This window comes from Pseudophryne corroboree, chromosome 3 (assembly GCF_028390025.1).
Source record: "Pseudophryne corroboree isolate aPseCor3 chromosome 3, aPseCor3.hap2, whole genome shotgun sequence".
Lineage (NCBI taxonomy): Eukaryota > Metazoa > Chordata > Amphibia > Anura > Myobatrachidae > Pseudophryne > Pseudophryne corroboree.
The window spans coordinates 171,970,624-171,994,760 of NC_086446.1; the positions used below are offsets into that span (position 1 = coordinate 171,970,624).

Below are 24,137 nucleotides of genomic sequence, written 5' to 3' on the forward strand. Positions count from 1 at the left end.
GCAGTATAAAAATACCTACAGCACCTTATATTTCCAGGTGGTCTCCCATCCAAGTACTAACCAGGACTATCACTGCTTAGCTTCCAAGATCAGAGGAGATTGGGCGTATCCAGTGTGGTGTGGCTATAGATGAGATTTGTGGTTTCTGATAGAACTTTTCTACTTCTAACTACTGGTACATAAATGAATATGTTTGAAAATGGATTGCATCAACAGAACCGTGCTGGCAGTATAAAAATACCCACAGCACATTTTATTCCCAGGTGGTCTCCCATCCAAGCACTAACCAAGTCCAATACTGCTTAGCTTACAAGATCAGATGAGATTGGGTGTATCCAGTGTGGTGCGGCTGTAGATGAACTATGTGGTTTCTGTTACAGCTTTTCTACTACTAACTACTGGTATAAAAGAATAAGTTGGAAAATGTAATTCATCAACAGAATGGTGTTGGCAGTATAAAAATACCTACAGCAACTTGTATTCCCAGGTGGTCTCCCATCCAAGTACTAACCAGGCCCAACACTGCTTCGCTTCCAAGATCAGATGAGATTGGGCGTATTCAGTGTGGTGTGGCTGTAGATGAGCTTTGTTGTTTCTATTAGAGCTTTTCTACTTCTAACTACTGGTACATAAATGAATAAGTTTGAAAATGGAATGCATCAACAGAACGGTGTTGGCAGTATAAAAATACCTACAGCACCTTGTATTCCCAGGTGTTCTCCCATCCAAGTACTAACCAGGACCAACACTGCTTAGCTTCCAAGATCAGATAAGATTGGGCGTAACCAGTGTGGTGTGGCTGTATATGAGCTTTGTGGTTTCTGTTAGAACTTTTCTACTTCTAACTACTGGTACATAAATGAATAAGTTTGAAAATGGAATGCATCAACAGAACGGTGTTGGCAGTATAAAAATACCTACAGCACCTTATATTTCCAGGTGGTCTCCCATCCAAGTACTAACCAGGACCATCACTGCTTAGCTTCCAAGATCAGAGGAGATTGGGCGTATCCAGTGTGGTGTGGCTATAGATGAGATTTGTGGTTTCTGTTAGAACTTTTCTACTCCTAACTACTGGTACATAAATGAATAAGTTTGAAAATGGAATGCATCAACAGAACGGTGTTGGCAGTATGAAAATACCTACAGCACCTTAAATTTACAGGTAGTCTCCCATCCAAGTACTAACCAGGCCCAACACTGCTTAGCTCCCAAGATCGGATGAGATTAGACATATCCAGTGTGGTGTGGCTGTAGATGAGCTTTGTGGTTTCTGATAGAACTTTTCTACTTCTAACTACTGGTACATAAATGAATATATTTGAAAATGGATTGCATCAACAGAACCGTGCTGGCAGTATAAAAATACCTACAGCACATTTTATTCCCAGGTGGTCTCCCATCCAAGCACTAACCAAGTCCAATACTGCTTAGCTTACAAGATCAGATGAGATTGGGTGTATCCAGTGTGGTGCGGCTGTAGATGAACTAAGTGGTTTCTGTTACAGCTTTTCTACTACTAACTACTGGTATAAAAGAATAAGTTTGAAAATGTAATTCATCAACAGAACGGTGTTGGCAGTATAAAAATACCTACAGCACCTTGTATTCCCAGGTGGTCTCCCATCCAAGTACTAACCAGGCCCAACACTGCTTCGCTTCCAAGATCAGATGAGATTGGGTGTATCAAGTGTGGTGTGGCTGTAGATGAGCTTTGTCGTTTCTATTAGAGCTTTTCTACTTCTAACTACTGGTACATAAATGAATAAGTTTGAAAATGGAATGCATCAACAGAACGGCGTTGGCAGTATAAAAATACCGACAGCACCTTGTATTCTGAGGTGGTCTCCCATCCAAGTACTAACCATACCCAACACTGCTTAGCTTCCAAGATCAGATGAGATTGGGCGTATCCAGTGTGGTTTGGCTGTAGATGAGCTGTGTGGTTTCTGTTAGAACTTTCCTACTTCTAACTACTGGTACATAAATGAATAAGTTTGAAAATGGAATGCATCAACAGAACGGTGTTGGCAGTATAAAAATACCTACAGCACCTTGTATTTCCAGGTGGACTCCCATCCAAGTACTAACCAGGACCAATACAGCTTCGCTTCCAAGATCAGATGAGATTGGGCGTATTCAGTGTGGTGTGGCTGTAGATGAGCTTTGTTGTTTCTATTAGAGCTTTTCTACTTCTAACTACTGGTACATAAATGAATAAGTTTGAAAATGGAATGCATCAACAGAACGGTGTTGGCAGTATAACAATACCTACAGCACCTTGTATTCCCAGGTGTTCTCCCATCCAAGTACTAACCAGGCCCAACACTGCTTCGCTTCCAAGATCAGATGAGATTGGGCGTATCCAGTGTGGTGGGGCTGAATATGAGCTTTGTTGTTTCTATTAGAGCTTTTCTACTTCTAACTACTGGTACATAAATGAATAAGTTTGAAAATGGAATGCATCAACAGAACGGCGTTGGCAGTATAAAAATACCTACAGCCCCTTGTATTCTGAGGTGGTCTCCCATCCAAGTACTAACCAGGCCCTAATACTGCTTAGCTTCCAAGATCAGATGAGATTGGGCGAATCCAGTGTGGTGTGGCTGTAGATGAGCTTTGATGTTTCTGTTAGTGCTTTTCTAATTCTAACTACTCGTACATAAATGAACAAGTGTGAAAATGGAATGCATCAACAGAACGGTGTTGGCAGTATAAAAATACCTACACCACCTTGCATTCCCAGGTGGTTTGCCATCCAAGTACTAACCAGACCCAACACTGCTTAGCTTCCAAGATCAGATGACATTGGACGTAACCAGTGTGGTGTGGCTGTAGATGAGCTTTGTGGTTTCTGTTAGAACTTTTCTACTTCTAACTACTGGTACATAAATGAATAAGTTTGAAAATGGAATGCATCAACAGAACGGTGTTGGCAGTATAAAAATACCTACAGCACCTTGTATTTCCAGGTGGACTCCCATCCAAGTACTAACCAGAACCAACACTGCTTAGCTACCAAGATCAGATAAGATTGGGCGTATCCAGTGTGGTGTGGCTGTAGATGAGCTTTGCGTTTTCTGTTAGAACTTTTCTACTTCTAGCTACTTTTACATAAATAAATAAGTTTGAAAATGGAATGCATCAACAGAACGGTGTTGGCAGTATAAAAATACCTACAGCATCTTGTATTTCCAGGTTGACTCCCATCCAAGTACTAACCATACCCAACACTGCTTAGCTTCCAAGATCAGATGAAATTGGGCGTAACCAGTGTGGTGTGGCTGTAGATGAGCTTCGGGGTTTCTGTTAGAACTTTTCTACTTCTAACTACTGGTACATAAATGAATAAGTTTGAAAATGGAATGCATCAACAGAACGGTGTTGGCAGTATAAAAATACCTACAGCACCTTGTATTTCCAGGTGGACTCCCATCCAAGTACTAACCAGGACCAACACTGCTTAGCTTCCAAGATCAGATGAGATTGGGCGTAACCAGTGTGGTGTGGCTGTAGATGAGCTTCGTGGTTTCTGTTAGAACTTTTCTACTTCTAACTACTGGTACATAAATGAATAAGTTTGAAAATGGAATGCATCAACAGAACGGTGTTGGCAGTATAAAAATACCTACAGCACCTTGTATTTCCAGGTGGACTCGCATCCAAGTACTAACCAGGACCAACACTGCTTAGCTTCCAAGATCAGATAAGATTGGGCGTAACCAGTGTGGTGTGGCTGTATATGAGCTTTGTAGTTTCTGTTAGAACTTTTCTACTTCTAACTACTGGTACATAAATGAATAAGTTTGAAAATGGAATGCATCAACAGAACGGTGTTGGCAGTATAAAAATACCTACAGCACCTTATATTTCCAGGTGGTCTCCCATCCAAGTACTAACCAGGACCATCACTGCTTAGCTTCCAAGATCAGAGGAGATTGGGCGTATCCAGTGTGGTGTGGCTATAGATGAGATTTGTGGTTTCTGATAGAACTTTTCTACTTCTAACTACTGGTACATAAATGAATATGTTTGAAAATGGATTGCATCAACAGAACCGTGCTGGCAGTATAAAAATACCCACAGCACATTTTATTCCCAGGTGGTCTCCCATCCAAGCACTAACCAAGTCCAATACTGCTTAGCTTACAAGATCAGATGAGATTGGGTGTATCCAGTGTGGTGCGGCTGTAGATGAACTATGTGGTTTCTGTTACAGCTTTTCTACTACTAACTACTGGTATAAAAGAATAAGTTGGAAAATGTAATTCATCAACAGAATGGTGTTGGCAGTATAAAAATACCTACAGCACCTTGTATTCCCAGGTGGTCTCCCATCCAAGTACTAACCAGGCCCAACACTGCTTCGCTTCCAAGATCAGATGAGATTGGGTGTATCCAGTGTGGTGTGGCTGTAGATGAGCTTTGTCGTTTCTATTAGAGCTTTTCTACTTCTAACTACTGGTACATAAATGAATAAGTTTGAAAATGGAATGCATCAACAGAACGGCGTTGGCAGTATAAAAATACCGACAGCACCTTGTATTCTGAGGTGGTCTCCCATCCAAGTACTAACCATACCCAACACTGCTTAGCTTCCAAGATCAGATGAGATTGGGCGTATCCAGTGTGGTTTGGCTGTAGATGAGCTGTGTGGTTTCTGTTAGAACTTTCCTACTTCTAACTACTGGTACATAAATGAATAAGTTTGAAAATGGAATGCATCAACAGAACGGTGTTGGCAGTATAAAAATACCTACAGCACCTTGTATTTCCAGGTGGACTCCCATCCAAGTACTAACCATGACCAACACTGCTTCGCTTCCAAGATCAGATGAGATTGGGCGTATTCAGTGTGGTGTGGCTGTAGATGAGCTTTGTTGTTTCTATTAGAGCTTTTCTACTTCTAACTACTGGTACATAAATGAATAAGTTTGAAAATGGAATGCATCAACAGAACGGTGTTGGCAGTATAAAAATACCTACAGCACCTTGTATTCTGAGGTGTTCTCCCATCCAAGTACTAACCAGGCCCAACACTGCTTCGCTTCCAAGATCAGATGAGATTGGGCGTATCCAGTGTGGTGGGGCTGAATATGAGCTTTGTTGTTTCTATTAGAGCTTTTCTACTTCTAACTACTGGTACATAAATGAATAAGTTTGAAAATGGAATGCATCAACAGAACGGCGTTGGCAGTATAAAAATACCTACAGCCCCTTGTATTCTGAGGTGGTCTCCCATCCAAGTACTAACCAGGCCCTAATACTGCTTAGCATCCAAGATCAGATGAGATTGGGCGAATCCAGTGTGGTGTGGCTGTAGATGAGCTTTGATGTTTCTGTTAGTGCTTTTATAATTCTAACTACTGGTACATAAATGAACAAATGTGAAAATGGAATGCATCAACAGAACGGTGTTGGCAGTATAAAAATACCTACACCACCTTGCATTCCCAGGTGGTTTGCCATCCAAGTACTAACCAGACCCAACACTGCTTAGCTTCCAAGATCAGATGACATTGGACGTAACCAGTGTGGTGTGGCTGTAGATGAGCTTTGTGGTTTCTGTTGGAACTTTTCTACTTCTAACTACTGGTACATAAATGAATAAGTTTGAAAATGGAATGCATCAACAGAACGGTGTTGGCAGTATAACAATACCTACAGCACCTTGTATTTCCAGGTGGACTCCCATCCAAGTACTAACCAGAACCAACACTGCTTAGCTTCCAAGATCAGATAAGATTGGGCGTATCCAGTGTGGTGTGGCTGTAGATGAGCTTTGTGTTTTCTGTTAGAACTTTTCTACTTCTAGCTACTTGTACATAAATAAATAAGTTTGAAAATGGAATGCATCAACAGAACGGTGTTGGCAGTATAAAAATACCTACAGCATCTTGTATTTCCAGGTTGACTCCCATCCAAGTACTAACCAAACCCAACACTGCTTAGCTTCCAAGATCAGATGAGATTGGGCGTAACCAGTGTGGTGTGGCTGTAGATGAGCTTTGTGGTTTCTGTTAGAACTTTTCTACTTCTAACTACTGGTACATAAATGAATAAGTTTGAAAATGGAATGCATCAACAGAAAGGTGTTGGCAGTATAAAAATACCTACAGCACCTTGTATTTCCAGGTGGACTCCCATCCAAGTACTAACCAGGACCAACACTGCTTAGCTTCCAAGATCAGATGAGATTGGGCGTAACCAGTGTGGTGTGGCTGTAGATGAGCTTCGTGGTTTCTGTTAGAACTTTTCTACTTCTAACTACTGGTACATAAATGAATAAGTTTGAAAATGGAATGCATCAACAGAACGGTGTTGGCAGTATAAAAATACCTACAGCACCTTGTATTTCCAGGTGGACTCGCATCCAAGTACTAACCAGGACCAACACTGCTTAGCTTCCAAGATCAGATAAGATTGGGCGTAACCAGTGTGGTGTGGCTGTATATGAGCTTTGTGGTTTCTGTTAGAACTTTTCTACTTCTAACTACTGGTACATAAATGAATAAGTTTGAAAATGGAATGCATCAACAGAACGGTGTTAGCAGTTTGAAAATACCTACAGCACTTTAAATTTACAGGTGGTCTCCCATCCAAGTACTAACCAGGACCAACACTGCTTAGCTTCCAAGATCAGATGACATTGGGCGTAACCAGTGTGGTGTGGCTGTAGATGAGCTTCGTGGTTTCTGTTAGAACTTTTCTACTTCTAACTACTGGTACATAAATGAATAAGTTTGAAAATGGAATGCATCAACAGAACGGTGTTGGCAGTATAAAAATACCTACAGCACCTTGTATATCCACGTGGACTCGCATCCAAGTACTAACCAGGACCAACACTGCTTAGCTTCCAAGATCAGATAAGATTGGGCGTAACCAGTGTGGTGTGGCTGTATATGAGCTTTGTGGTTTCTGTTAGAACTTTTCTACTTCTAACTACTGGTACATAAATGAATATGTTTGAAAATGGATTGCATCAACAGAACGGTGCTGGCAGTATAAAAATACCTACTGCACATTTTATTCCCAGGTGGTCTCCCATCCAAGCACTAACCATGTTCAATACTTCTTAGTTTACAAGATCAGATGAGATTGGGTGTATCCAGTGTGGTGCGACTGTAGATGAACTATGTGGTTTCTGTTACAGCTTTTCTACTACTAACTACTGGTATAAAAGAATAAGTTTGAAAATGTAATTCATCAACAGAACGGTGTTGGCAGTATAAAAATACCTACACCACCTTGCATTCCCAGGTGGTCTACCATCCAAGTACTAACCAGACCCAACACTGCTTAGCTTCTAAGATCAGATGAGATTGGACGTAACCAGTGTAGTGTGGCTGTAGATGAGCTTTGTGGTCTCTGTTAGAACTTTTCTACTTCTAACTACTGGTACATAAATAAATACGTTTGAAAATGGAATGCATCAACAGAACGGTGTTGGCAGTATAAAAATACCGACAGCACCTTGTATTCTGAGGTGGTTTCCCATCCAAGTACTAACCATACCCAACACTGCTTAGCTTCCAAGATCAGATGAGATTGGGCGTATCCAGTGTGGTGTGGCTGTAGATGAGCTTTGTGGTCTCTGTTAGAACTTTTCTACTTTTAACTACTGGTACATAAATGAATAAGTTTGAAAATGGAATGCATCAACAGAATGGTGTTGGCAGTATAAAAATACCTACAGCACCTTGTATTTCCAGGTGGACTCCCATCCAAGTACTAACCAGGACCAACACTGCTTAGCTCCCAAGATCGGATGAGATTAGGCATATCCAGTGTGGTGTGGCTGTAGATGAGCTTTGTGGTTTCTGTTAGAACTTTTCTACTTCTAACTACTGGTACATAAATGAATATGTTTGAAAATGGATTGCATCAACAGAACCGTGCTGGCAGTATAAAAATACCTACAGCACATTTTATTCCCAGGTGGTCTCCCATCCAAGCACTAACCAAGTCCAATACTGCTTAGCTTACAAGATCAGATGAGATTGGGCGTAACCAGTGTGGTGTGGCTGTATATGAAATTTGTGGTTTCTGTTAGAGCTTTTCTACTTAAGTACTTAAGTGTTCTACTTAAGTACTAACCAGGCCCAACTGGTTAGTACTTCTACATGTCATTTAGACAGCGTTGGTTAAGAACAAGTGTACTGCTATATGAATATTTAGTACAAATATTCTGTGATATACAGCCAGTGTTTGCTGTGCATTGTTATATAAGCGGAAAGACTGCAGTTAAAGCACATCTTGTTTGTTTCATTTCAAGTCCATTGTGGTGGTGTATAGAGGCCAAAATATGAGAATTGTGTCGATGTCCCAATATTTTTGGACCTGACTGTACATACATTTCTATATGTAGTATTACTAGTCCAGTGCAGTATTATTGTTTATATGTAATAATTTCTGCATTGTACCTGTGACTGTGTGTGCCTATAACTGCTGTGTGGATTCTATTCTGTGTATCACACATTGCTATCACTATATTCTGTGCCCTGGGGGTCTAAGTGCGTCAGGGTCTCATATACCATATAGTGTTCCACAGGATATACTGTTTGTTATTTTTCACTGTGTGTTTTTTAGTCACCTTATACCTCTTAAATCCTCTTTTTGTGCTCTGCAATTGCGGTCACATATCTTAGTTTTTTTTTGTCAGGTATTGTGTTTGTCTGGCTATGTTGTACTGATACGCCCTAAGGCTACATTCCCAATAATTTCTGCTATACAGGGCGGGAAATCCGCAGACGCTCCTGTATCATGCAGTGCTGGTGCCACGGATTTACCTGAGGACATGATTTCTGATGAGGGTTCAGGTACTGGGTGTTCTGCACCCCCTAGTCAGCCCGCAGCACCTGTGGCAGATCCACCTTGGGCTGCATTTTCAAATATGCTTACTACGCTTGTAACAAGACCATTACAGACGCATATTGTCCCTGTAGTTAATCCACCATGGGCGGATACTCTGTCAACCCAGTTACAGCAATTAAATCAGTCCTTGGTTAAACAAAAACCTAACCCTCGCCCTGCTGGGACCAAATGGTCATCTAAGCAGACCATTTCTACCTCAGAACCCACTAATATTTCCGATGATTCTTCCTATTCGGATGGGGAATATACTGAGCCATCAGATGCTGATACTGCTGCTTCTGTTAAAGATTCTACAATACAGGTTGATGTTCCTGACCTAGTGGAGGCTATCAAGCTGATTTCCTCAGATTGATAATGTGATTGAACCTCCTGATACGTCTAAGAAACTTTAGAAGGTTACTAAATCAGTTTTATCACATTCTGACCATTTAATTGGCATACGTCAGGAATCCTGGTCTTCTCCAGGAAAGATATTTTCCCTGTCTAAAATGATGCTAGCTCATTATCCTATCTCTGCGGAGTTGAGTAACAAGTGGGAAACCCTGCCACCAGTGGACTCACGTAGCCGTCTTGTGGTGTCATCTACTTTGCTTGTCACCACCATCACCTCTCTGAAGGAACCGATGGATAAGCATGTGGAGGGATGCTTGAAGTCCATTTACACTATTACAGGTGCTGTACATAGACCCACTATGGCAGCCTCTTGGGCTGCAAAAGGCATTTGTCATGCTCCGGGAGTGGCAGCGGCCGTGCTTACCCCTGCGGGATCGCTGGGTCTCCTGGCTGTCTCCCCCTCCGGTGGGCTCCGGGTCCTGGCCTCCTGTTGGCGCTGCTCCTGGCGGTCTTCCGGTTCATGGGCGCCGTCATGGCACCCGGCGTCCACGTGGGTGCGGTGGGCGGGTGATGTCACCAGCTTCCTCCGCCAATCAGTGGAAGGCAGGAGGTTCAAAAGCAGACGCCGGGCAGAGCCCCGGCAACTGAGTATCGTCGCTGCACATCTACCCCCAGGCTCACGCTGCAGTACAGGAAGGAGTGTTCCCAGCTCTCTGTGTTCCAGTTTCTCCAGCGTTCTGTGTGTCTCGCAGCTAACAGTCTCCAGCATTTCCAACATTCAGTGTGCTTCTCAGCTAACAGACTCCAGTGCTTCCAGTGTTCAGTGTGTCTCACAGCTCACAGACTCCAGTGCTTCCAGTGTTGTGTGTCTCACAGCTCACATACTCCTTTGTTCTTCATTGTCGCTCACAAGTCATCTTTCATTCTGTGTTCTTCAGCATCGCTCACAAGTCATCTTTCATTCAGTGCACTCGGCATCATTCACAAACTTTAGTTATCTCGTAATCCTGCATGAGGAAGACCTACATTCGGCCGTCTCTACTTCGACCCAGCTACGGTTCCTCTTCCCGACCATCGCGAGAATCCCCGAGTTCCCAACACTCTCAACCCAGGTATACTCAGGCCTAATGGACTCGGGGGACTGGAACGTGGAGGTAAGAACCATCCAAAACTTGGCTTCCCGAGTACAGCGTCAGGAGGCGGCACATGGTCAGGTGATGCAGTATCTTCAGGAATTGTCTGGATCAAATTCAAGCATCTTTGGCTTTGGCGGTTCCGGATCCTGCTCCAGTATCCGCTCCAGTAGCCGTTTTCAGTAGTGTCCACACCTCTGCTGCAATCGGGACATGCCTACAGCTTCCTACTCCATCCCGCTATAATGGGGATTCTAAACCAGTGCGAGGTGCACTTTGATCTGCTCTCACACAATTTCCTCACGGATCGTTCCAAAGTGGCATACATCATTTCCTTGCTCGAGGGTTCAGCGTTGGATTGGGTGTCTCCATTATGGGAACGTTTTGACCCATTGGTTTCCAATTACACTGACTTCATCGCTTCGTTCCAAAGAATCTTCGATGAGCCCGGCAGGTACACTGCCGCTTCTACCGAACTGCTCCATGTTCGTCAAGGCTCCCGTCCCATAGGACAGTACATCGTTCAGTTCCTGACCATTGTTTTGGAACTATGCTGGAATAACAAAGCCTTCAGGGCTGCCTTCTGGAGTGGGCTCACAGACCGCCTGAAGGATGAGCTGGTCACGAGGGATCTGCCGTATCAACTAGAAGAGTTAATCTCACTCTGCGTCAAGGTGGATCTCCGCATGTGGGAGCGTGGTGGTGAGCGTAGTCGGTCGGATCGATCCAGGTTCCGGCCTCTCCCTCCTAGGCAAGCAGCATTACCGAGTCCAGACGAACCCATGGAGATCATCCGGTCCCGGTGGTCTCCAGAGGGATGACAACGCCATCGTGAGTGTAAACTCTGCCTCTATAGTGGAGCCGCGGATCATTTTATTAAGTTCTGTAAGTCACGTTCGGGAAACGGGCAAGCCTAGCTTGTAACGGAGGAGTCAAGTTGGGTGCCACGTCCAAATCTTCTCTGACAGAGGACTGTTTACTCACCGTATCTTTGTTCTTTGCATCAACCGCCAAGCCTTTTTATGCCTTGCTGGACTCTGGGGCCACTGGGAATTTTATCTCCCTTTCTTGTGTCCAGGATCTGGATCTAAAGTTGAAGTCTATCGAACGACCAATTATGCTGACTGCTATCAATGGTACCCAAATCTCCAATGGCCTTTTTTCGAGTTGCACAGAGCCGACCAAGCTGCAGGTCAGAGCTCTACATCTAGAATATCTGGAGTTCCTAGAGATTCCGGAGATGCCTCATGATCTTTTCCTCGGTTTACCTTGGTCAAAACCCATTACCCCCACATCGACTGGAAGTCCTCACAAATCCTGTCCTGGAGCTCCTATTGTCACTCTAGTTGCCTCAAGCCCGTTTACTCGCTCCATGCGTCTTCCAAGTAAGATGAAGAGCTAATTACAGCCTATCAGGAGTTTGAAGATGTGTTTTCCGACCAAGCAGCCTATCAATTACTGCCCCATAGACCCTGGGACTTCCCCATTGATCTAATTCCTGGAAAGATGCCGCCTCGAGGTCGCGCGTATCCCCTGTCGTTACCAGAGACCCAAGCTATGACAGATTATATTAAATCAAATCTTCAAAAAGGCTTCATTCATCCTTCTACCTCCCAGCTGAAGCTGGTTTCTTTTTCATGAAGAAAAAGGACAGGGGGCTAAGACCATGTATCGATTATCGTGGGTTGAATGATATCACCATCAAGAATAGATACCTGTTGCCGCTGATCACGGAGCTATTTGATAAGGTTCGAGGAGCCCACGTTTTCACGAAGCTTGACTTATAATCTTATACGCATCCGACAGGGGGACGAGTGGAAGACCGCTTTTAATACCAGGGATGGGCATTACAAGTATCTGGTAATGCCGTTTGGCCTCAGCAATGCTCCTGCCGTCTTTCAGGGATTCGTGAACGAGATCTTTGGAGACATGCTATACTAGAGAGTAATGGTTTATTTGGATGACATTTTGATCTTTTCCAGGACTCTTGCAGAGCATAGGATGCAGGTCAAGGAGGTACTTCACCGACTGCGTAGGAACCATTTATATTGCAAAATTTCCAAGTGTACCTTTAAAGTGCCATCAATTCCTTTCCTCGGATATGGCATCTTGGGCACAGAGCTTCGCATGGATTTGGCAAAACTTACAGCCATTTGGGACTGGACTCAACCCCTCTCCTTGAAAGTGGTGCAAAGTTTCCAGGGCTTTTCAAATTATTACAGGAAGTTCATTAAAGGGTTTTCCACCATTGTAGCACCCATTACTGATCTGACCAAGAAAAGTTCCAATCCGAGTTCGTGGTCTCCCGAACCCAGTTGAAACCAGCCTTATCTGCTCCAGTACTTTCAGCAGCCAAATTTCGAGAAACCGTTTTTCTTGGAAGTCGATGCCTCCTCTTTCGGTGTCGGAGCCGTCCTATTACAGTACTCTTTTGATGGGAAATTGCACATGTGGTTACCACTCTCGAAAGTTTTCACCTGCTGAACGGAATTACACTATAGGAGATCAGGAACTTCTGGCAATAAAATCCGCCTTGGAGGAGTGGAGATATTTATTGGAGGGTGCTAAACATCTAATTACTAGCTACACCGACCACAAGAACTTGTTATACATCAAGACCGCCCAATGTTTGAATCCCTGTCAAGCTAGATGGGCACTCTTTTTTTCACTCGGTTCTCGTTTGTTATTAAGTACCGGGCTGGGACTCTCAATGCTAAAGCTGACGCTCTGTCCCGCTCCCTAACTGCCTCCTATGAAGAGAATTCCGTTGAAAAGAGTTTAATTCTCAGACATGTCTCCATTTCTGCAGCTCCCACTTCTGGTCGGAATTCAGCTGGAATGTACATCTTCCTCCTGGGAGGATGTCCGTTCCAGCTGAATTCCGACCAAAATTACTGCAGTGGGCCCATATCTCCAAGTTCTCCGGTCACCCTGGAGTCCAAAAAATGTTTGTATTCTTAATAAGATCTTATTGGTGGTCCACCATGTAGAGAGATATACAGGATTATGTTAACTCCTGTCCTCAATGTACCCAGCACAAAATTCCTCACCTGCCTCCTGCCAGATTGCTTCGTCCTTTGTCCATTCCTAGGAGGCCCTGGACCCATATTTCTGTGGACTTCATCACTGAGTTACCCCTTTCCAAGGGTTGCAACACCATCTGGGTGATCATTGATCGCTTCTCGAAAATGGCACATTTTGCCCCGTTGACAGGTCTACCAACAGCTCCCAAATTGACTCATCTATTTATCCGAGAACAATTTCGGTTAGACGGATTACCTCAGTAGGTGGTCTCAGATCGATGGGTACAGTTCACTGCAAGATTTTGGAGAGCTCTCTGTGCTGCTCTACAAATAAAACTCAAGTTCTCTTCTGCTTACCATCCACAAACCAACGGACAAAATGAAAGAGTCGACAAGGATTTAGAGACTTTCCTCCGCGTTTATCTCTCTTCTTCACAGGACGACTGAGTGGAGCTGTTGCCCTGGGCAGAATTTGCCCATAATCATCAGTACCTTTCTTCCACTGGCGAGACCCCATTTTTCATAAACTGTGGCTTTCATCCACGTGTTTTCTGGAGTTACCACTCTTCCCTTCAAAAGATGTTCCTGCTGTAACCTCCACTCTACAGCACTTCAGTCACATCTGGAGTAAATTCATGCTAATCTCAAGAGAGTCTCCATCAGATATAAACTCTACGCGGACAAAAAACGGCGGGCAGCTCCTCAAAACAAGGTTGGCGACAGGGTATGGCTCTCCACCCCTTGATGAAGTCTGATGGATGAAACGCGTTGGTCGTACCTCAAGTGACTCTCCATTTTTAAGATAAGCATTACTCTCTTATCTTGAGATTTTATATGCATCTTTTATTGTTGTATATATTTCCAGCTTTAATTGTATGTTTTTAGCTATAACATAGACCTGATTTTCTAAGCCCGTCCTTTGTTACCTACCCACTTTTTAAAATATTTTTAGAAACTTTTTTTCCATTTTACAAATAAAATATTTTACTTTTTATGTAAACACGTATCCTTTTATTCTTCAATTTTTACCCTCAATTTGTAGACACTGCTAGTCGCTAACACTCCCACCTCTTTTTTACATATATATATATACACACACACACACACACACACACACACACACACACACACACACACACACACACACACACATACTGTATATAGTAAAAAGTACACACTCTGTATAATGATTTATGGCATTGTTATATCACTTACCAAGGGATTATTAACAGTGAATAAGTGTGCATTTACTGTATGGTTTATACTGCTTTCAGTATTTTACCTTGTTGCGCCAAAGGTCCATCCCATTTTCAGTCGCATCCTTCTGACGCTGGTGGCCGATATGTCCAGGTCATACTTGGAATGGTGAATTTGTTTTATTTGCAAAGCAGTACGCTCATCATCCTCATGAGTTAGTTCCTCCACAATTTGTTGCACTCTCCTACAGTACAATACAGTATGAAAAATATGAATTAATGAACAGCACAATCACAGTTAGATGAAGTGTTTTTTTTTAATTTCCAAAAAATTGTCTATTGTATACAGCAAGTCATCTAAACATTACAGTACTGAACAGTACGTACCATGTGCATTTTGTAGGAAATACAAATCTGGGCGTTGTTCTCTCAAAAGTATGATAGCGCACCGTTTCTAAAGTGACTATAATGCCACTTTCCTTGAGCTATGCATGGATCTCTTTGATGGTTTTATTTTCTTTTTTCATGTTGGTGATTATCTTGCTCATAGTTTTGTTGATAGTTACTGGCATGTTGTCCAACTGTAATTCCTGTATGGAGAAAAAACTTTTGTGAATACTGTAGTCTACAATTTACACATCTGAAAATTTGTAAGAGTTTTATGATAAAAGTTAATACTGTACATGTTTACTATATAGTACCTGATGTTCAAATTTTAGTACTGTATACTGTACAGTACTGAAAATACCACATCAGTGTTTTGGACTGCAATTAGTTTCCTGTATAAAACAGATACAGTAAATAACCCTCCTTGAAGTGCATGGGCCCTGTGAGACTTACAGTAGTGTACAGCATAAGGGGCGACTGACATGATGTACAAGCATTACATAAAGTACATGTCAGTACTGTATGTAAATTCTTCAATTATTGCCTAACAACAATGCTGCTTACTGTATATTAAATACTGTAGGCCTAGAAATGTGCATCTCAATATGGTAGTTAAAAAAAAACAGGGGCCTATGGGGATAAGCGAGTTCTATGCACATTAAAATGGCCACCGACCGTGAACCCCCACCACGTGGCAGCGCTCGGATATGGAGTGAGAGATGACATACGTTTTACAGGCCAAGGGGCAATTCTGAAGGAGCGTCACAATCCCCTAGCTAAAATACACAGGGGCGATAGGGATAAGCGAGGTCTATGCACATTACGTTACACCGAGCTCGATCGCATAGCAAACTGACAAAATGGCCACCGACCGTGAACCCCCACCACGTGGCAGTGCTCGGATATGGAGTGAGAGATGACATACGTTTTACAGGCCAAGGGGCAATTCTGAAGGAGCGTCACAATCCCCTAGCTAAAATACACAGTGGCGATAGGGATAAGCGAGGTCTATGCACATTACGTTACACCGAGCTCGATCGCATAGCAAACTGACAAAATGGCCGCCGACCGTGAACCCCCACCACGTGGCAGTGCTCGGATATGGACTGAGAGATGGCATACGTTTTACAGGCCAAGGGGCAATGCTGAAGGAGCGTCACAATAACCTAGCTAAAATACACAGGGGCGATAGGGATAAGCGAGGTCTATGCACATTATGTTACACCGAGCTCGATCGCATAGCAAACTGACAAAATGGCCACCGACCGTGAACCCCCACCACGTGGCAGCACTCGGATATGGAGTGAGAGATGGCATACGTTTACAGGCCAAGGGGCAATGCTGAAGGAGCGTCACAATCCCCTAGCTAAAATACACAGGGATAAGCGAGGTCTATGCACATTACGTTACACCGAGCTCGATCGCATAGCAAACTGACAAAATGGCTGCCGACCGTGAACCCCCACCACGTGGCAGCGCTTGGATATGGAGTGAGAGATGGCAAGCTTTTGGCCTAAACTGGGTAAAAACAATATTGTGAGCTGTGAGGTGTTCAAAATAGACTGGAAATGAGTGGAAATTAATGTCATTGAGGTTAATAATACTGTAGGAACAAAAACACCCCCTAATTCTGTGACGTTAGCTGTTTTTATGATTTTTAAGACAACAAACTAGAACCAAAAACAAAACACACAAGGATGGTTTTGGCAAAACCAATACAAAACCAAAACACTATATATATATATATATATATATATATATATTTTTTTTTTTAATTATTATTTAAATGGCCAGGCGCACATCTCAACTTAGAACACATTATGCAACAGTAATGCCCCTTAGAACACAATCTGCAACAGTAATGCCCCTTAGAGCACATTATGCAACAATAATGCCCCTTAGAATACATTATGCCCCTTACATCGTGACGTACAGCATCGGCATTCTGGGAGATTGGGACTACCAACAACTATATGGCGGCGGTCAAGAGCAAACAGGCTGGCAGAGGCCCGGACTATTGCTCGCCAGTATCGGCTCCTCATGTGCGACGACCGGGTTTCATGCCCCCCTTGCTCCCCTCTCCCGCTCCTAGTTGTGGCCCTGGAGATGTACAGTGCTAATCAGTGGAAAGAGTTTAGAAGTTGCCCATGACAAACAATCAGCTGCTCTGCATAATTTTCTATTACACAAATGATGAATGTTACTTCAACGCTGATTGATTGCATTGGTTTTTACTTACTACTGTACATCCCTCCCTAAAACCAGACAGTGACCTCACCGTACCTGACTGTCATTTACAGTACATTAAGCCAAACAGTAATGCTGCAAAAGCAGACCCTGTTTAGCTATACAGTGCCTGTAATTAACTTAAAGTACTGTACAGTAATAAGCTGTACTTACGGTGCCTGGGTGCCTGCAGGTGTCTGGGGTCCCTCCTTACAAGGTCACTCCAGTGCCTCTGGAGGCACCTGACTAACCTGGTCCAGCCATACCTCCTCCGTATTCCCTTGCGGGCCTTGCGATAGGCCCGCACCTTTTCTAGGTTGCTGGCGAGGGGTCGGTCCCACCAGCAAACCAGCACAAGCAGCTTTGCGGTGCTATACTGCCTCTGCCTAGCTGTCATCACTGCAATAGCACAGGCGTCCTGCATCACATTGTGCTCCCTGCTCCATCTATCTTGCACCCTGAGCCCATCACGTAGGACGTCAGTACACCAGTGAACTGGTTCATACAGTATTGTACACTACAGATTTTGCATTGCAGATGCTCGGCCAGTTTGTAATGAAAACTGATCTTTTCCCGTGTTCATAATTCTGTTGAATGTAAGGTTTTTAAATGCATGAATGTTAAAAAAATAATTATATAATTTATACAGTGTAAAGAAAAAAATATTGGCATTCACTCTTTCCGTACACCCTACCACTAGGCCACGACGCCTAGTTGGTGATACAGATGCAAACTCATGTGTAAATATAAGCAGTGATCCCTTTCAATTAGCTTTGCTCATGCTGTATTGTCTACGGGACTTGGACGCTCGCATAACCCTAATGCCAATGGACCATTGCTTTAACACGTAAGCTTGCATCTGTATACACTATTTTTATTTATTGATTTATTTTTTGGTCCCGACAGAGATTGAATATTTTCTGCAGCGTTCCTGAAGCCCACCGCTTATTAATAAATCATGGTACAGTATCAATGCTTGTGTGACGCCCGCACATCATACAGTATCATACAGTAAATTGTAAAGCTTTATACTGTACTGTACACTAAGTGATCAGACCATTTGTCAGGACTTGCTATTGTATTGTACTGTATACTACAGTATGGTATCCATCTGCTGCTATTGTTTTAAGCACTGCAGTTTTGATTAGTGGAGCAATCGCCACCTAGTGGTGAAACTGTGTATTGCATGCGGAATATATTCTTGCTCCTTAGTACGCCTTCCCGCACCATACTACAGCAACCTGCGCTGACATTATGCCGCAACTAGGACGTGCACATGGCGAAATTACAGCAATGATGAGCGTGGCGACATCTGTATGGATAAGTTGCTGTAATGACTTCACTGAATTAGACAGAGGATTATCAGTGTGAACTATGATGAGTCCCACAACAATAATGGGTATGGTATAGCCAAAATTAGTCTAGACGTTATCTGCCTGGTCTTATTATATAAAAAAGAACAGTGCTCATACAGCACTCCAGCTCCCTACTAATGTATCTGAGCCGCCAGTAGTAGCCTTATATTAGTGCTTCGTGTGACTCGCAGTATTCCTTCCAACTCCCTACTAATGTATCTGAGCCGTCAGTAGTAGCCTTATATTAGTGCTTGCCATGTCTCACAGTATTCCTTCGGGCTCCTTACTAATGTATCTGAGCCGCCAGTAGCAGCTTTATATTAGTGCTTGCAGTGTCTCACAGTATTCCTTCCAACTCCCTACTAATGTAGCTGAGCCGACAGTAGTAGCCTTATATTAGTGCTTCGTGTGACTTGCAGTATTCCTTCCAACTCCCTACTAATGTATCTGAGCCAGCAGTAGCAGCCTTATATTAGTGCTTGCCGTGTCTCGCAGTATTCCTTTCGGCTCCCTACTAATGTATCTGAGCCGCCAGTAGCAGCCTTATATTAGTGCTTGCCGTGTGTCACAGTATTCTTTCCAACTCCCTACTAATGTAGCTGAGCCGCCAGTAGTAGCCTTATATTAGTGCTTCGTGTGACTCGCAGTATTCCTTCCAACTCCCTACTAATGTATCTGAGCCGGCAGTAGTAGCCTTATATTAGTGCTAGTGTGTCTAACAGTATTTCTTCAAACTCCCTACTAATGTATCTGAGCCAGAAGTAGTAGCCTTATATTAGTGCTTGGTGTGTCTCGCAGTATTCCTTCGGGCTCCCTACTAATGTATCTGAGCCGGCAGTAGTAGCCTTATATTAGTGCATGGTGTGTCTCGCAGTATTCCTTCGGGCTCCCTACTAATGTATCTGAGCCGGCAGTAGTAGCCTTATATTAGTGCTTGCCGTGTCTCGCAGTATTCCTTCCAACTCCCTACTAATGCATCTGAGCCGGCAGTAGTAGCCTTATATTAGTGCTTGCCGTGTCACACAGTATTCCTTCCAGCTCCTTACTAATGTATCTGAGCCGGCAGTAGTAGCCTAATATTAGTGCTTGGTGTGACTCGCCGTAATCCTTCTAACTCCCTACTAATGCATCTGAGCCGGCAGTAGTAGCCTTATATTAGTGCTAGTGTGTCTCGCAGTATTCCTTCCGGCTCCATAATAATGTATCTGAGCCAGCAGTAGTAGCCTTATATTAGTGCTTGCCGTGTCTCACAGTATTCCTTCCGGCTCCCTACTAATGTATCTGAGCCGGCAGTAGCAGCCTTATATTTCTGCTTTTTGTGTCTCACAGTATTCCTTCCAGCTCCCTACTTATGTATCTAAGCCGGCAGTAGTAGCCTTATATTAGTGCTAGGTGTGACTCGCCGTATTCCTTCCAACTCCCTACTAATGTATCTGAGTCGGCAGTAGTAGCCTTATATTAGTGCTTGGTGTGACTCGCCGTATTCCTTCCAACTCCCTACTAATGTATCTGAGCCGGTAGTAGTAGCCTTATATTAGTGCTTCGTGTGACTCGCAGTATTCCTTCCAACTCCCTACTAATGTATCTGAGCCGGCAGTAGTAGCCTTATATTAGTGCTTCGTGTGACTCGCAGTATTCCTTCCAAATCCCTAATAATGTATCTGAGCCGGCAGTAGCAGCCTTATATTAGTGCTTGCCGAGTCTCACAGTATTCTTTCCAACTCCCTACTAATGTATCTGAGCCGACAGTAGTAGCCTTATATTAATGCTTCGTGTGACTTGCAGTATTCCTTCCAACTCCCTACTAATGTATCTGAGCCAGCAGTAGCAGCCTTATATTAGTGCTTGCCGTGTCTCGCAGTATTCCTTTCGGCTCCCTACTAATGTATCTGAGCCGCCAGTAGCAGCCTTATATTAGTGCTTGCCGTGTCTCACAGTATTCTTTCCAACTCCCTACTAATGTAGGTGAGCCGCCAGTAGTAGCCTTATATTAGTGCTTTGTGTGACTCGCAGTATTCCTTCCAACTCCCTACTAATGTATCTGAGCCGGCAGTAGTAGCCTTATATTAGTGCTAGTGTGTCTAACAGTATTCTTTCCAACTCCCTACTAATGTATCTGAGCCAGAAGTAGTAGCCTTATATTAGTGCTTGGTGTGTCTCGCAGTATTCCTTCGGGCTCCCTACTAATGTATCTGAACCGGCAGTAGTAGCCTTATATTAGTGCTTGCCATGTCTCGCAGTATTCCTTCCAACTCCCTACTAATGCATCTGAGCCGGCAGTAGTAGCCTTATATTAGTGCTTGCCGTGTCACACAGTATTCCTTCCAGCTCCTTACTAATGTATCTGAGCCGGCAGTAGTAGCCTAATATTAGTGCTTGGTGTGACTCGCCGTAATCCTTCTAACTCCCTACTAATGCATCTGAGCCGGCAGTAGTAGCCTTATATTAGTGCTAGTGTGTCTCGCAGTATTCCTTCCGGCTCCATAATAATGTATCTGAGCCAGCAGTAGTAGCCTTATATTAGTGCTTGCCGTGTCTCGCAGTATTCCTTCCGGCTCCCTACTAATGTATCTGAGCCGGCAGTAGCAGCCTTATATTTCTGCTTTTTGTGTCTCGCAGTATTCCTTCCAGCTCCCTACTAATGTATCTGAGTCGCCAGTAGTAGCCTTATATTAGTGCTTGGTGTGACTCGCAGTATTCCTTCCAGCTCCCTACTAATGTATCTGAGCCGGCAGTAGTAGCCTTATATTAGTGCTTGCCGTGTCTCGCAGTATTCCTTCCAGCTCCCTACTAATGTAGCTGAGCCGGCAGTAGCAGCCTTATATTAGTGCTTGCCGTGTCTCACAGTATTCCTTCCAGCTCCCTACTAATGTATCTGAGCCGCCAGTAGTAGCCTTATATTAGTGCTTCGTGTGACTCGCAGTATTCCTTCCAACTCCCTACTAATGTATCTGAGCCGTCAGTAGTAGCCTTATATTAGTGCTTGCCGTGTCTCACAGTATTCCTTCGGGCTCCTTACTAATGTATCTGAGCCGCCAGTAGCAGCCTTATATTAGTGCTTGCAGTGTCTCACAGTATTCTTTCCAACTCCCTACTAATGTAGCTGAGCCGCCAGTAGTAGCCTTATATTAGTGCTTTGTGTGACTCGCAGTATTCCTTCCAACTCCCTACTAATGTATCTAAACCGGCAGTAGCAGCCTTATATTAGTGCTTGCCGTGTCTAGCAGTATTCCTTCCGGCTCTATACTAATGTATCTGAGCCGAGAGTAGCAGCCTTATATTAGTGCTTGCCGTGTCTCACATTCTTCTTTCCAACTCCCTACTAATGTAGCTGAGCCGCCAGTAGTAGCCTTATATTAGTGCTTAGTGCGACTCACAGTATTCCTTCCAACTCCCTACTAATGTATCTGAGCCAGCAGTAGCAGCCTTATATTAGTGCTTGCCGTGTCTCGCAGTATTCCTTTCGGCTCCCTACTAATGTATCTGAGCCGCCAGTAGCAGCCTTATATTAGTGCTTGCCGTGTCTCACAGTATTCTTTCCAACTCCCTACTAATGTAGCTGAGCCGCCAGTAGTAGCCTTATATTAGTGCTTCGTGTGACTCGCAGTATTCCTTCCAACTCCCTACTAATGTATCTGAGCCGACAGTAGTAGCCTTATATTAGTGCTTGGTGTGTCTCGCAGTATTCCTTCGGGCTCCCTACTAATGTATCTGAGCCGGCAGTAGTAGCCTTATATTATTGCTTGCCATGTCTCGCAGTATTCCTTCCAACTCCCTACTAATGCATCTGAGCCGGCAGTAGTAGCCTTATATTAGTGCTTGCCGTGTCACACAGTATTCCTTCCAGCTCCTTACTAATGTATCTGAGCCGGCAGTAGTAGCCTAATATTAGTGCTTGGTGTGACTCGCCGTAATCCTTCCAACTCCCTACTAATGCATCTGAGCCGGCAGTAGTAGCCTTATATTAGTGCTAGTGTGTCTCGCAGTATTCCTTTCGGCTCCATAATAATGTATCTGAGCCAGCAGTAGTAGCCTTATATTAGTGCTTGCCGTGTCTCACAGTATTCCTTCCGGCTCCCTACTAATGTATCTGAGCCGGCAGTAGCAGCCTTATATTTCTGCTTTTTGTGTCTCACAGTATTCCTACCAGCTCCCTACTTATGTATCTAAGCCGGCAGTAGTAGCCTTATATTAGTGCTAGGTGTGAATCGCCGTATTCCTTCCAACTCCCTACTAATGTATCTGAGTCGGCAGTAGTAGCCTTATATTAGTGCTTGGTGTGACTCGCCGTATTCCATCCTAACTCACTACTAATGTATCTGAGCCGGCATTAGTAGCCTTATATTAGTGCTTCGTGTGACTCGCAGTATTCCTTCCAACTCCCTACTAATGTATCTGAGCCGGCAGTAGTAGCCTTCTATTAGTGCTTTGTGTGACTCGCAGTATTCCTTCCAAATCCCTAATAATGTATCTGAGCCGGCAGTAGCAGCCTTATATTAGTGCTTGCCGAGTCTCACAGTATTCTTTCCAACTCCCTACTAATGTATCTGAGCCGACAGTAGTAGCCTTATATTAATGCTTCGTGTGACTTGCAGTATTCCTTCCAACTCCCTACTAATGTATCTGAGCCAGCAGTAGCAGCCTTATATTAGTGCTTGCCGTGTCTCGCAGTATTCCTTTCGGCTCCCTACTAATGTATCTGAGCCGCCAGTAGCAGCCTTCTATTAGTGCTTGCCGTGTCTCACAGTATTCTTTCCAACTCCCTACTAATGTAGCTGAGCCGCCAGTAGTAGCCTTATATTAGTGCTTCGTGTGACTCGCAGTATTCCTTCCAACTCCCTACTAATGTATCTGAGCCGTCAGTAGTAGCCTTATATTAGTGCTTGCCATGTCTCACAGTATTCCTTCGGGCTCCTTACTAATGTATCTGAGCCGCCAGTAGCAGCTTTATATTAGTGCTTGCAGTGTCTCACAGTATTCCTTCCAACTCCCTACTAATGTATCTGAGCCGACAGTAGTAGCCTTATATTAGTGCTTCGTGTGACTTGCAGTATTCCTTTCAACTCCCTACTAATGTATCTGAGCCAGCATTAGCAGCCTTATATTAGTGCTTGCCGTGTCTCGCAGTATTCCTTTCGGCTCCCTACTAATGTATCTGTGCCGCCAGTAGCAGCCTTATATTAGTGCTTGCCGTGTCTCACAGTATTCTTTCCAACTCCCTACTAATGTAGCTGAGCCGCCAGTAGTAGCCTTATATTAGTGCTTCGTGTGACTCGCAGTATTCCTTCCAACTCCCTACTAATGTATCTGAGCCGGCAGTAGTAGCCTTATATTAGTGCTAGTGTGTCTAACAGTATTTCTTCCAACTCCCTACTAATGTATCTGAGCCAGAAGTAGTAGCCTTATATTAGTGCTTGGTGTGTCTCGCAGTATTCCTTCGGGCTCCCTACTAATGTATCTGAGCCGGCAGTAGTAGCCTTATATTAGTGCTAGCCGTGTCTCGCAGTATTCCTTCCAACTCCCTACTAATGCATCTGAGCCGGCAGTAGTAGCCTTATATTAGTGCTTGCCGTGTCACACAGTATTCCTTCCAGCTCCTTACTAATG

The 24,137-nt window shown here is 43.8% G+C and overlaps 3 non-coding genes and 32 pseudogenes across 3 annotated transcripts; all 35 read right to left on the bottom strand.

Annotated features, from left to right (window-relative positions):
- Nucleotides 1-12: 12 nt before the first annotated feature.
- Nucleotides 13-131, bottom strand: LOC134896282 (5S ribosomal RNA; annotated as a pseudogene).
- A 107-nt stretch (nucleotides 132-238) lies between these two features.
- Nucleotides 239-357, bottom strand: LOC134897654 (5S ribosomal RNA; annotated as a pseudogene).
- Nucleotides 358-462: 105 nt separating this feature from the next.
- On the bottom strand, nucleotides 463-581 carry LOC135069440 (5S ribosomal RNA). The gene has a single exon (XR_010255621.1). It is a non-coding gene; the product is annotated as a 5S ribosomal RNA (ribosomal RNA).
- Nucleotides 582-688: 107 nt separating this feature from the next.
- Nucleotides 689-807, bottom strand: LOC134895573 (5S ribosomal RNA; annotated as a pseudogene).
- A 107-nt stretch (nucleotides 808-914) lies between these two features.
- Nucleotides 915-1,033, bottom strand: LOC134894599 (5S ribosomal RNA; annotated as a pseudogene).
- Nucleotides 1,034-1,140: 107 nt separating this feature from the next.
- LOC134896491 (5S ribosomal RNA) lies at nucleotides 1,141-1,259 on the bottom strand (annotated as a pseudogene).
- Nucleotides 1,260-1,366: 107 nt separating this feature from the next.
- LOC134897200 (5S ribosomal RNA) lies at nucleotides 1,367-1,485 on the bottom strand (annotated as a pseudogene).
- A 105-nt stretch (nucleotides 1,486-1,590) lies between these two features.
- Nucleotides 1,591-1,709, bottom strand: LOC135062847 (5S ribosomal RNA). The gene has a single exon (XR_010249188.1). It is a non-coding gene; the product is annotated as a 5S ribosomal RNA (ribosomal RNA).
- Nucleotides 1,710-1,816: 107 nt separating this feature from the next.
- On the bottom strand, nucleotides 1,817-1,935 carry LOC134894174 (5S ribosomal RNA; annotated as a pseudogene).
- Nucleotides 1,936-2,042: 107 nt separating this feature from the next.
- LOC134895828 (5S ribosomal RNA) lies at nucleotides 2,043-2,161 on the bottom strand (annotated as a pseudogene).
- Nucleotides 2,162-2,268: 107 nt separating this feature from the next.
- On the bottom strand, nucleotides 2,269-2,387 carry LOC134895349 (5S ribosomal RNA; annotated as a pseudogene).
- Nucleotides 2,388-2,494: 107 nt separating this feature from the next.
- On the bottom strand, nucleotides 2,495-2,614 carry LOC134895620 (5S ribosomal RNA; annotated as a pseudogene).
- Nucleotides 2,615-2,721: 107 nt separating this feature from the next.
- Nucleotides 2,722-2,840, bottom strand: LOC134898037 (5S ribosomal RNA; annotated as a pseudogene).
- A 107-nt stretch (nucleotides 2,841-2,947) lies between these two features.
- Nucleotides 2,948-3,066, bottom strand: LOC134895824 (5S ribosomal RNA; annotated as a pseudogene).
- A 107-nt stretch (nucleotides 3,067-3,173) lies between these two features.
- Nucleotides 3,174-3,292, bottom strand: LOC134897117 (5S ribosomal RNA; annotated as a pseudogene).
- A 107-nt stretch (nucleotides 3,293-3,399) lies between these two features.
- LOC134891238 (5S ribosomal RNA) lies at nucleotides 3,400-3,518 on the bottom strand (annotated as a pseudogene).
- Nucleotides 3,519-3,625: 107 nt separating this feature from the next.
- On the bottom strand, nucleotides 3,626-3,744 carry LOC134897589 (5S ribosomal RNA; annotated as a pseudogene).
- Nucleotides 3,745-3,851: 107 nt separating this feature from the next.
- On the bottom strand, nucleotides 3,852-3,970 carry LOC134894600 (5S ribosomal RNA; annotated as a pseudogene).
- Nucleotides 3,971-4,077: 107 nt separating this feature from the next.
- Nucleotides 4,078-4,196, bottom strand: LOC134897655 (5S ribosomal RNA; annotated as a pseudogene).
- Nucleotides 4,197-4,301: 105 nt separating this feature from the next.
- LOC134901733 (5S ribosomal RNA) lies at nucleotides 4,302-4,420 on the bottom strand. The gene has a single exon (XR_010175216.1). It is a non-coding gene; the product is annotated as a 5S ribosomal RNA (ribosomal RNA).
- A 107-nt stretch (nucleotides 4,421-4,527) lies between these two features.
- LOC134894176 (5S ribosomal RNA) lies at nucleotides 4,528-4,646 on the bottom strand (annotated as a pseudogene).
- A 107-nt stretch (nucleotides 4,647-4,753) lies between these two features.
- LOC134894224 (5S ribosomal RNA) lies at nucleotides 4,754-4,872 on the bottom strand (annotated as a pseudogene).
- Nucleotides 4,873-4,979: 107 nt separating this feature from the next.
- LOC134896632 (5S ribosomal RNA) lies at nucleotides 4,980-5,098 on the bottom strand (annotated as a pseudogene).
- A 107-nt stretch (nucleotides 5,099-5,205) lies between these two features.
- Nucleotides 5,206-5,325, bottom strand: LOC134896689 (5S ribosomal RNA; annotated as a pseudogene).
- A 107-nt stretch (nucleotides 5,326-5,432) lies between these two features.
- LOC134898038 (5S ribosomal RNA) lies at nucleotides 5,433-5,551 on the bottom strand (annotated as a pseudogene).
- Nucleotides 5,552-5,658: 107 nt separating this feature from the next.
- Nucleotides 5,659-5,777, bottom strand: LOC134895106 (5S ribosomal RNA; annotated as a pseudogene).
- Nucleotides 5,778-5,884: 107 nt separating this feature from the next.
- On the bottom strand, nucleotides 5,885-6,003 carry LOC134895390 (5S ribosomal RNA; annotated as a pseudogene).
- A 107-nt stretch (nucleotides 6,004-6,110) lies between these two features.
- On the bottom strand, nucleotides 6,111-6,229 carry LOC134891239 (5S ribosomal RNA; annotated as a pseudogene).
- Nucleotides 6,230-6,336: 107 nt separating this feature from the next.
- Nucleotides 6,337-6,455, bottom strand: LOC134897590 (5S ribosomal RNA; annotated as a pseudogene).
- Nucleotides 6,456-6,562: 107 nt separating this feature from the next.
- On the bottom strand, nucleotides 6,563-6,681 carry LOC134897574 (5S ribosomal RNA; annotated as a pseudogene).
- A 107-nt stretch (nucleotides 6,682-6,788) lies between these two features.
- LOC134898396 (5S ribosomal RNA) lies at nucleotides 6,789-6,907 on the bottom strand (annotated as a pseudogene).
- A 331-nt stretch (nucleotides 6,908-7,238) lies between these two features.
- LOC134897395 (5S ribosomal RNA) lies at nucleotides 7,239-7,357 on the bottom strand (annotated as a pseudogene).
- A 107-nt stretch (nucleotides 7,358-7,464) lies between these two features.
- LOC134895012 (5S ribosomal RNA) lies at nucleotides 7,465-7,583 on the bottom strand (annotated as a pseudogene).
- A 107-nt stretch (nucleotides 7,584-7,690) lies between these two features.
- On the bottom strand, nucleotides 7,691-7,809 carry LOC134894905 (5S ribosomal RNA; annotated as a pseudogene).
- Nucleotides 7,810-7,916: 107 nt separating this feature from the next.
- Nucleotides 7,917-8,035, bottom strand: LOC134897978 (5S ribosomal RNA; annotated as a pseudogene).
- Nucleotides 8,036-24,137: the final 16,102 nt, after the last annotated feature.